Genomic DNA, 9,200 nt, shown 5'->3' on the forward strand with positions numbered 1-9,200 from the left:
TCTTTTCGTATGTATTTAGTATTATTAAATGCAGATATACATGCATGTGTTTTAGGGTAACATGTCAATTTCTCGTTTATGTGAAAAACTTTAATGTAAGCAAAAGCATGTGTGCGTCACAGTTAAAGATTTTCGCATCTACAAAGAAAATCCAAAACACATTCCCACCTCGCCAGCCTCCGTGGTGGAGGGGTTAGCTTAGCATGCTATGATGGCAGAGGTCCTAGGTTGGGCATGTGAGTGTTCATCAATTTCATGATATCATCGCCCATCCTCATCTTTGCGATTAGCCAAAAGTGGCAGAAATGCGAAGTAAAATAAACCAAATAAATCAATCAAACATTCTTATCTCACTCAAAGACCTTGCGAATCCAATCCAAAATCTACCAATAGAACCTGCAGTGAGTGTCATTTATCTCGTGCATTCATCTGACTAATGTAATTTTCATACAGATTGACTTTAGGGTTTAACTTAAAATGGCGTTCCATTTGTGTTGCATTCGATACCAAAATTAGATTCTAAGCAATTAATGTCCAATTATAAGTATATCTAATACATAGGTAAAAATAATTCCCCCCTCTGATAATATCGCAAATTGCACCTTGTTTAAATGTCTAGGAAAAATTTCATTTCACCTAGGAATGATATCGTGATGCGATGAGTCGAAAATTGTCACAGCCTCATCTTGTCTCCTGTGTGGCGAGGTCCTTCTCGTTCTTGTTTGTGTTAATTTTTGTTTCGGTTTCCACTCGGAAGTCATTAAAACTTTTTCTATATTCACTTCATGCTCAGATAGGTTAATCGGGACTCTATTTTCAAAATCTCTTAATATATAGGTTTAAGTATAGTTGTCCGAACATCCACTTACAAAGTTATGAAAAATATGAATGAGGTACAGCAGTACATTGTACCCCCCCCCCCCCCAAGTTGGCCTGTAGTGTCTCGTCTCCTTCGTTTAAGTATTTCATTTTGGAAAATTCCATTTTAAATATTCAAAAGAAAATGGGATCAGTCATATACCCTTCTGATGAAGATTTGTATCTTATCTTCGAATCGACATGACCATTTCTTTAGAAAAGTGCACCCCCTCCTCCCCCCTTCGCAAAGGAGCATTCGTCTGCAGCGTGATTTTCTGAGAGCAAATCTGATTCCATCGTTCCACACACATTTTAAACAATTTTCATCTCCTTAAAGAGGTTTTCAAGAACTTAGGTCAATGAACTAACTAGTAGCAACCACAATGTATAGTAGAACCACAAGCAAAACAACCTGCGCACACCCGCGACTCCTGTGCACAGTACTCCCGCGAGGAGGGGAGGGGGAGAGTGAACCATACTTCCTTATGGCCCGAGCTGAACGGAAGAAGGGAAAGCTGCACGGGGACTTCTCATCCAAGGTTTTTTTTCTTTCCTTTCTTGTGATCGCTCAATAGTAGAAAAAGTTTAGAATGGTTTGAATTTCTGTGGTAAGGAAGATAATGTTTATAAGTTATAAACAATATACACTTTTTTATTGGGCGAACTGAAAATAGGTTCTTTTAACAGTAGCACCTTGCGTCTGCTGTCAAATTACCAAGGGGGGGGGTACAATTCGATTTATGGATTTAGGGGGTACAGTATCCCCCTTCAAAAGTGGGGGGGTGCAATGTATCCCTGTAACCCCCCCCCCCCACCCCGTTCCTGCGCCACTGCCAGCAATCAATGGCTCAGTACGTTAACAGCAATGATCATACACTTTCTGGGATTGCAATTATTTTCGTGATAATCTTTTTTTCAAAATTTTAAGATTATGTTGAGATCACTCGGGTATACACATCAGTTTCTTCAATAAATTTTATCATATTGTAAAAAGTACGTACAAGTTATTGACTTTCCTGCAGAATCGACAATTTTCTTTAGTAAATATAGCTAAATTGCTTTCAAATTTACGTATTTCTTTTTTTACTTTTGCATCGCCTTTCTGTAACTTTTACTAATCATGGCAATGAAGATGAATGGTTTATTTAGTTATTCTCTTATCTATAGTCGCTTTTTGCCACTTTTGGCTAATTGTGAGAATGATGAATGGTGATTACCAGTGTGGGGAATGGAGGAGCAGGAGGCTTCCATCGTCCCATCTAGACATCTTTCCTAGTTTTTGTTTGGAGTCAACTTTATGCATAGATAAGCTGATTGAGACTGGATCCAAACCACTATGTGCCTCCACCGCTTATTGACCCTAGAGCCCTTTGAATACAAGGCGACACAATTTCCACTGTCGTTTCAGGGAAGCAATCCCAACATGAAACCTTTTGTAAAGCATCGCTCTACGTGTTTCTCATTTATACCATTAGAAGCACCACCCAGATATCCCCCCACCCAACTAACATTCTGTTTAAGTCCTAAGAAGATAAAATTGATGAATATCACATATTTATCTTATTTCCATTTTGCACAACACGTTATAGTTAATTTCTGTGCACATGATAAATTCCAATTAACTTCTAGAAAGTTGTCAGTCACATAAATATTTTTGATATGACAATGAGAACAACTCGCACACATGTCAGACCCCATTTTCATTAATATTTCACGTGAGCAGCAGGAATATTTAATAAGACAGATGATCGTTATTACGCATAGTTTACCCTCCAATATGTACGTTTTGTCCAAAATGCTGCCTTCATATCAGTCTATTAAAAAATGAAATATTTATTCTCAAGAAAAATGTTCGATATGTGAACATAAATACATAATCTTACCAAATTTTATTTGTGCATAGTTGTAATCATTAATTTGGGTAACACCCTAATTGCAATATTTATATATCAAATTTGAATTGATATGTTATTCTCAAACACTATAGTAAAAATAAGTAACTGAAGTGACACTGCTATAAAAATATCGAATGACGGGAATCATGATAATAAATAACAGAATCTATTTCCTAGTAAGTACAACTATCATACTAGGGGCTTATTTTGAATATCCATATGCTTGTTTTTAATTTTTATATGCAGAAGTAGCGCACAAAGTAGCGAAGAAGTGAGTAGCAGACAGGAGTAGCATAGCAAGCTACTTTTGGGTAAATGTAGCTGTAGCTGAAGCGATACACAAGTACAGAAAGTGAATAAACTACTGGTAATTTTGGAAGAGTAGTTGTAGCTGTAGCGAAGCTACTTTTAAAATGTAGCCTTCTGATCACTGGAAATATCCCAATCCCCTACAAATACCACCCTGCATATCCCCACCCCTCACCTCCATTACTACCCTCTCCCTTCAACAGTGCATCCCCTCCAATATTCTACCCACACCACTCACAGTTTTCAACAAGCCTGGGTAGAGAACCACTTTTTTTGGACCATCTACAACTTTGTTTCTGGACCTGACAACCCTGTATCACACTATCACTTCGGTCACACCACTTAGTTTGCTTCTACACCTGATCATGCATTTGCGGCCACGAAAATTTGATTTTTTCCTGTGTCTGGTGAGTGGTTCCTCTTTCCTCCCTTACTTGTGGCCCTCCTATTTTTTATCCAATAGAGTAAGGTGGGGCAAGACTGCGCAGTTTGAGTTCATAATTTTATATTCAAGCTATGAAACTACACACACACATGAAAAAAGCAATACACATTGCACTATCCTTTGCTGTTGGCCGAGGTGGCTCAGTCGGTAACGCGTCTGACTACCATGCTAAAGGTCCCGGGTTCGATCCCCGGCCGATTCAAATCCGGGAACTTTTCTAACGATGGAAGCGGCCCCGGCGCCCACCCAGCATCGAATAACATGGGTACCTGGGGGGTAAAGGCGGTCAGGGGCATGATGCTGATCACATCACCCCCACTCACGACCGGATCAAGAAAGTGTGGGGCGTTACCCCCACACCCCTTATACGCCTTCATGGCGTGGTGCTAAGCACAGGGGAGCACTTTACTTTTTTTTTTTTTTTACCTTTTTACTATCCTTTGCTAACTAACAGTAAATTTCCGAAAGCTGAATGAACAATATTTCTGCATGAAACAATTACAAAACCGTGACCATGAAAATGCGTAGTCTTACCCGCACCGAGGGGTAAGACTGCGATCAAGTTCGGGTAAGAATGCGCACTTTCTACACAGAGTCACATTTGTATAAAAAGAAACACAAATCACCTTAAAAAGTTCTTCTATCATATGGGATACATTTCTCATGACATTCTCACAGTAGGCACAGTGAATCCCATCCTGCACTTGGGTTAGGAATCACTAACACAAATCACAAATAAAGGTTCCTGTTTCATACGAGGTGCAATTTTCATGCCACCACTCGTCACATGTAGAACACTGGATCCAATCCTCTACTGGAGGATCGCTGTACTTTTCATTACAACCTGGGCAATTATACTCTTTCTTCTGGCGTTTTCTCCTTGCTACATCTTCTTCAACAACGATGTTCCGTTTCTGTCTCCCCTGAACTTTCTTCTTACTCTTCTCAGCCAATGAGGCTTCCAAGTTGACTTTTAATGGAGATCCAGTTAACACCTGAGACTGCCTTCCCTTTCGTCGACTGTGCTGAATATGCTCTGCACATGGAAGTGGTGATATCTGGTTAACGGAAATGTGCCCGTATGATCCAGTATTGCTAACTCCACTTGTTGAAGGCTACTCACCTGGAGTTTCAGCTGATGCATGAGCCACATTTGCCTGCTGTGGCACATCATTGGTGGATGGTCCAGTATTGTGAACCCCACTTGTTGAAGAGTGCTCACCTGGAGTTGGAGCTGATGCATTTGTCACAGTAGAGGGATGAAACTCGTCCTCAGTGAAGATGTCTGGAAAGCTGAATGAACGTGCTCAGTTGTGCTCCGTGCTGCATTCCTGAACAAATCACGTGATGCTGCCCAGCCATTGCACAAAGCAATGGAAACTAATACACAGATGGACTCGGCATTAACACAGCTTCTTCTATCCATCAACATCGTAATATTGTATACATTCACAGTGACGTAGTACTCAAAACACATAGTACCAAAATAAATAGCAAACACCCTCAAAATCTTTTCACTTACCTCTCTCAGCACAACGAATTTCAAACGTATCTTCACCACTGTCCACAGCTAGCTACCATCTTGGACGAAGTAACATTGGTGCAGTGGTGGCAACTGTGTGTGATTTTCACCTCGAAAAACCGGTGCGCAGTGTTACCCGCCACGCAGTCTTACCCCACCTTACTCTATATTGTTGTAATGTGCCCCTGATTCCCTTCTTTAATCTGGCCCTTAATGAATTCTTTAAAATTCATTCAATCTATCTCTCTTTCCACACCTCTCCCTGAGTGTCTCAAGAGGATATTAACAGTAATAACAGAATTTCAAAAAGGGAGTCATATATACCGACACACTGGCGGTAAACGACTGAAATAACCTCCGTGTATCTGTCCATAGCTTAATTTAAAATGCAATACACAAGTACAGAAAATGAATAAACTACTGGTAATTGGCAGTACTTCAGCTCAGGGAGATAATTCATCAAATCAAAGCATTATCTAGGAGGATTACATCGGTTTATTATATGCTGTTTCTATTTACATATTTACAAAGCATTCCCAAAAGTGCATTGATCAATTCCAGAAAATTCCTTAAATCAACAAAACATACCCATGGCCAGCCATATCATTAGTACTTTCACTAACACAGAGTTAGCCTAACTATCTCTGTGGCTTACCCTCGATTTAATGAAATCCTGAAAGTAACGGAGCCTTCTAGCCATACTAGTAGGAAGTGTTCCATTGCATTTCATTTCCTTGCGCTGCATCTTACTAAGCCTGCTAGGCAATATGATGCATTTCAGAAATATCTTATGTATGCAATATGTTTACTAGTGGGGAACTTGGAGATTCTAAAACAGGGATTGGCTTTACCAAATGCTACATTTATTTTCCATCAATCAGTCTAGCCACAATAAATAGTTTAAACTCTTGAAGAATGCACATCAGGATAGCAGTTGTCCTTGGACATGAAGGTTTCTCATTGTCCTAAAAGTGGTAAAAAACTGTATTTTGTGTTGTGCCAAAATGGCCTTTACATAGCCAGAGTGGAAGTCCATGGAAGTTCACCCTGTAGAACTGGAATTCTCCACAGCAATGCTCTTTTTTGAAAAGCAGCTCCCCAACTGGGAAGCTTAGAATAGGGGGAATCTAATGTCCAGTAAAAAAGTATTTTCATTGATTGATTGATTTGCTTTTTTTTAGTTCGCTGTTTGTGCCACTTTTGGCTAATTTGCAAAGATGTGATGACATGATGAAATTGATGAATGGACACTCAGAAATATCAATGCCCAGGCAAGAATTTGAACACGGCAACCTGACATCATAGCACGATGTGCTAACTACTCTGCCATGGGGGCTGGCAGTAAAAAAAAAGTATTAATTGATGTAATACCAAAACACTAGTAAAGATCAATCCAATCTTCACAGTGTAACCTGAGATTTTCTTTAGTTGGACATATTTCATTAAAAATTAACATGTCAGTGGGAATTAGGGATGATAATTACAAGTATATGAATGAAGAAAACTCTCAATGCAAGGTTGGTTGGTTGATTTGGTGTTTTAAGTCCACTTTATGCACAGTAAGGCTAATCAGGACTGGACCTACAGTTTAAAGTGGGATCCGAACCACTTGTACCTCCACCGGGTATCGAACCCGGGACCCCTTGATTACAAGGCGACGACGCAACCACTGCGCCATCGGGGAGGCCACTCTCAATGCAAGGGAAGAGGGAATTGGAAGCCATGTATATATTGACGTCATTTTGTATCATGATTATAAAAAGAAGTTTTGAAGATTTGTGTTTTTTATTATTATTATTTTATTGAATTTTTCTGCTATGTTTGGCTAATCATAATGATGAGGATTAGTGATGATTAGATGAAATTGATGAAAAGACATTTACAAATAATACCCATGGCCACATCAGGATTCCAACATGGTAACTTTGGTGAGAAGTCCAAAAAATGTTTTAAAGAGACTAACTAACTAACTTACTCTCTACCCTTCTTAAACTCGAAGGTTCATGGCTGCAGCAACACAAGTCTTCCATCTGTCCCTATCTTGAGCAAGATCTATATACTCTTTTCTATCCCTACCAATTTCCTTTAGGTTTTAAAGAGAGGGCAACAGAAACATTAAAGAAGTGATAAAGCATGAGGGTGAGGAAGAGAATTAAACAAGACAGACTTAGACACAGAAAAGATAAATTTGTAGGGTAATAAAGAAGCAAAATGGAGAAAGACAAATAAAAAAAACAGTGGGAAAGAAATATAAAGAAAAAAGAAACAGTATTGAGAGAGAGAAAAACCAAGGAAGCGGGTGAGTAGAATGTGTGTGAGATGAGAAAGAGAGAGAGAAAGAGAGAAAAAGAGACAGATAACAGTAAGAATAGTAGAAATGAATGATTAAGTAGAGGGAAAGTAAGCTTGCAAATGGAGAAAAGAAGGTCAAAAGCAAGAAATAAGATACAAGAAAAGAAAATAAAGAAATAAAAATACAAGAGATAATGTTTTCCTTATTCCAGAAGGGATCAAGTAACCTCTACCTCTCTCAACTCTATGTTGGCCATCTAAAAGAAGGATAAAAGAAACTCATGTCTAATGTAATCTTGACATTGACATCACTAATAATATTAAGTAGTGAGGGGGTTCAGGCTGCTGATATCAAGTAATTGGTACAAGTAATTATAATTGAATATGGATTGTTAATATTGTTATCAACTAATAATACATTTTTACATTGACAATTTATTATTACTATTTTTATATTCTTAAGGAAGAGTCTTCTACTCAATACAAGGGATTGATTATTCAGTACAACAGTTTTTCTATTTTTTTTTCACATATCAAACTTTACTCTTCTGAAATTCATAGTTATTCTGTATTGTGTTATCTCTCTCATAAGAATCTCATTTTCGGAAATTTGAAAACTCCTGGAACCCTATATTCCCTTGTTTAAGTTTTGGAATAGAGAAACGTAATAATCTGAACTTTTTACTGAACTTTACACTTTATTTTTTAGAAAATTTATTATTTTTCTCCTGTCAAAATAAGAAAATAATATTAATTACTATTATTTGAAATTAACTGCATCAATTTCCAAGGAGGTTGACAAATCCATCATCTCCCTCTTCAACTGGTCCATAAGAGGATGAGTACCACACAACAAGGAATTACATACTTTTTAAAAGTATTCTTCAACCCTTCGTTCCTCAGACAGTGGAATATTCAAGTAAGTTGGTGCTATTTTCCAATCCAAAGTAAGGTAATCTGTTTCTCACATTGACCACATGAGGTAACAAAAATAACTGATAGCTCAACAGTCCTGGAGGGCCAGGGCTTACCTACCAACTGCTGGCCTCACTCGCACATGCCTCAGCATTGGAGGGAAATCATCCAACTAGTTAAATTCTGACGAGTGGTCAGCACCATGAAGCTCCAGTCATTGTTGTAGGTTTGCCATGATCGGGTTATGCTACTCATTAGTAACACCCCAATTTCCTCACGACTGTGCGTGGACACCAGTTCCATAAACTGACAAAAATCTCAGGAGAAATGTTGTTACACTTCTACCCAAGAGTCTCAAACTAGCATTTATCCCTTAACTTGAACCCAAAGTCTGACACTTTAGACCACATGACTATGGTGCAGGACGACTGCACTAGATTCAATTCCCAAACATCAGTTGCAATACTTTCAACTAGTATCCCTGCACATGAGGTCAATTTTTCTTTTTATTGTAAATCAAGATGATGAAGACGATAGGTAAGAAGAGATATTTGATGATAGGACAAATACAAAGAAGAATCTATCCTATCAGTGGCAGAGTGGTCAACATAACACACTGCGACACAAGAGGTCTAAGTTTTAATCAGTTTTTGTCCCATCATTCATTGAACTGTTCATCATTCATTCTCATCATCACGATTAATGCAAGAGGCACAAAAGGGATATAACATAATAAAAATAGAAATGATATTTCTCAGCTACCCGACTACAACATATTAGTGTTTCTATATTCTAGACCAGCATGGGATATGTTACATATTACTTGAACTATAGATATTATATCAGTGGCATAGCACACTTCTCTTGCCCCACCCCCCCCCCTGCAAGCAAAATATTGGAGCCCCCTTTACTGACAAAAAATTTGCATGCCAAAGTGGGATGCACATACAATTTTTAGCTAGTC

The sequence above is a fragment of the Lepisma saccharinum genome, chromosome 2, assembly GCF_977018435.1.
Source record: "Lepisma saccharinum chromosome 2, izLepSacc3.1, whole genome shotgun sequence".
Lineage (NCBI taxonomy): Eukaryota > Metazoa > Arthropoda > Insecta > Zygentoma > Lepismatidae > Lepisma > Lepisma saccharinum.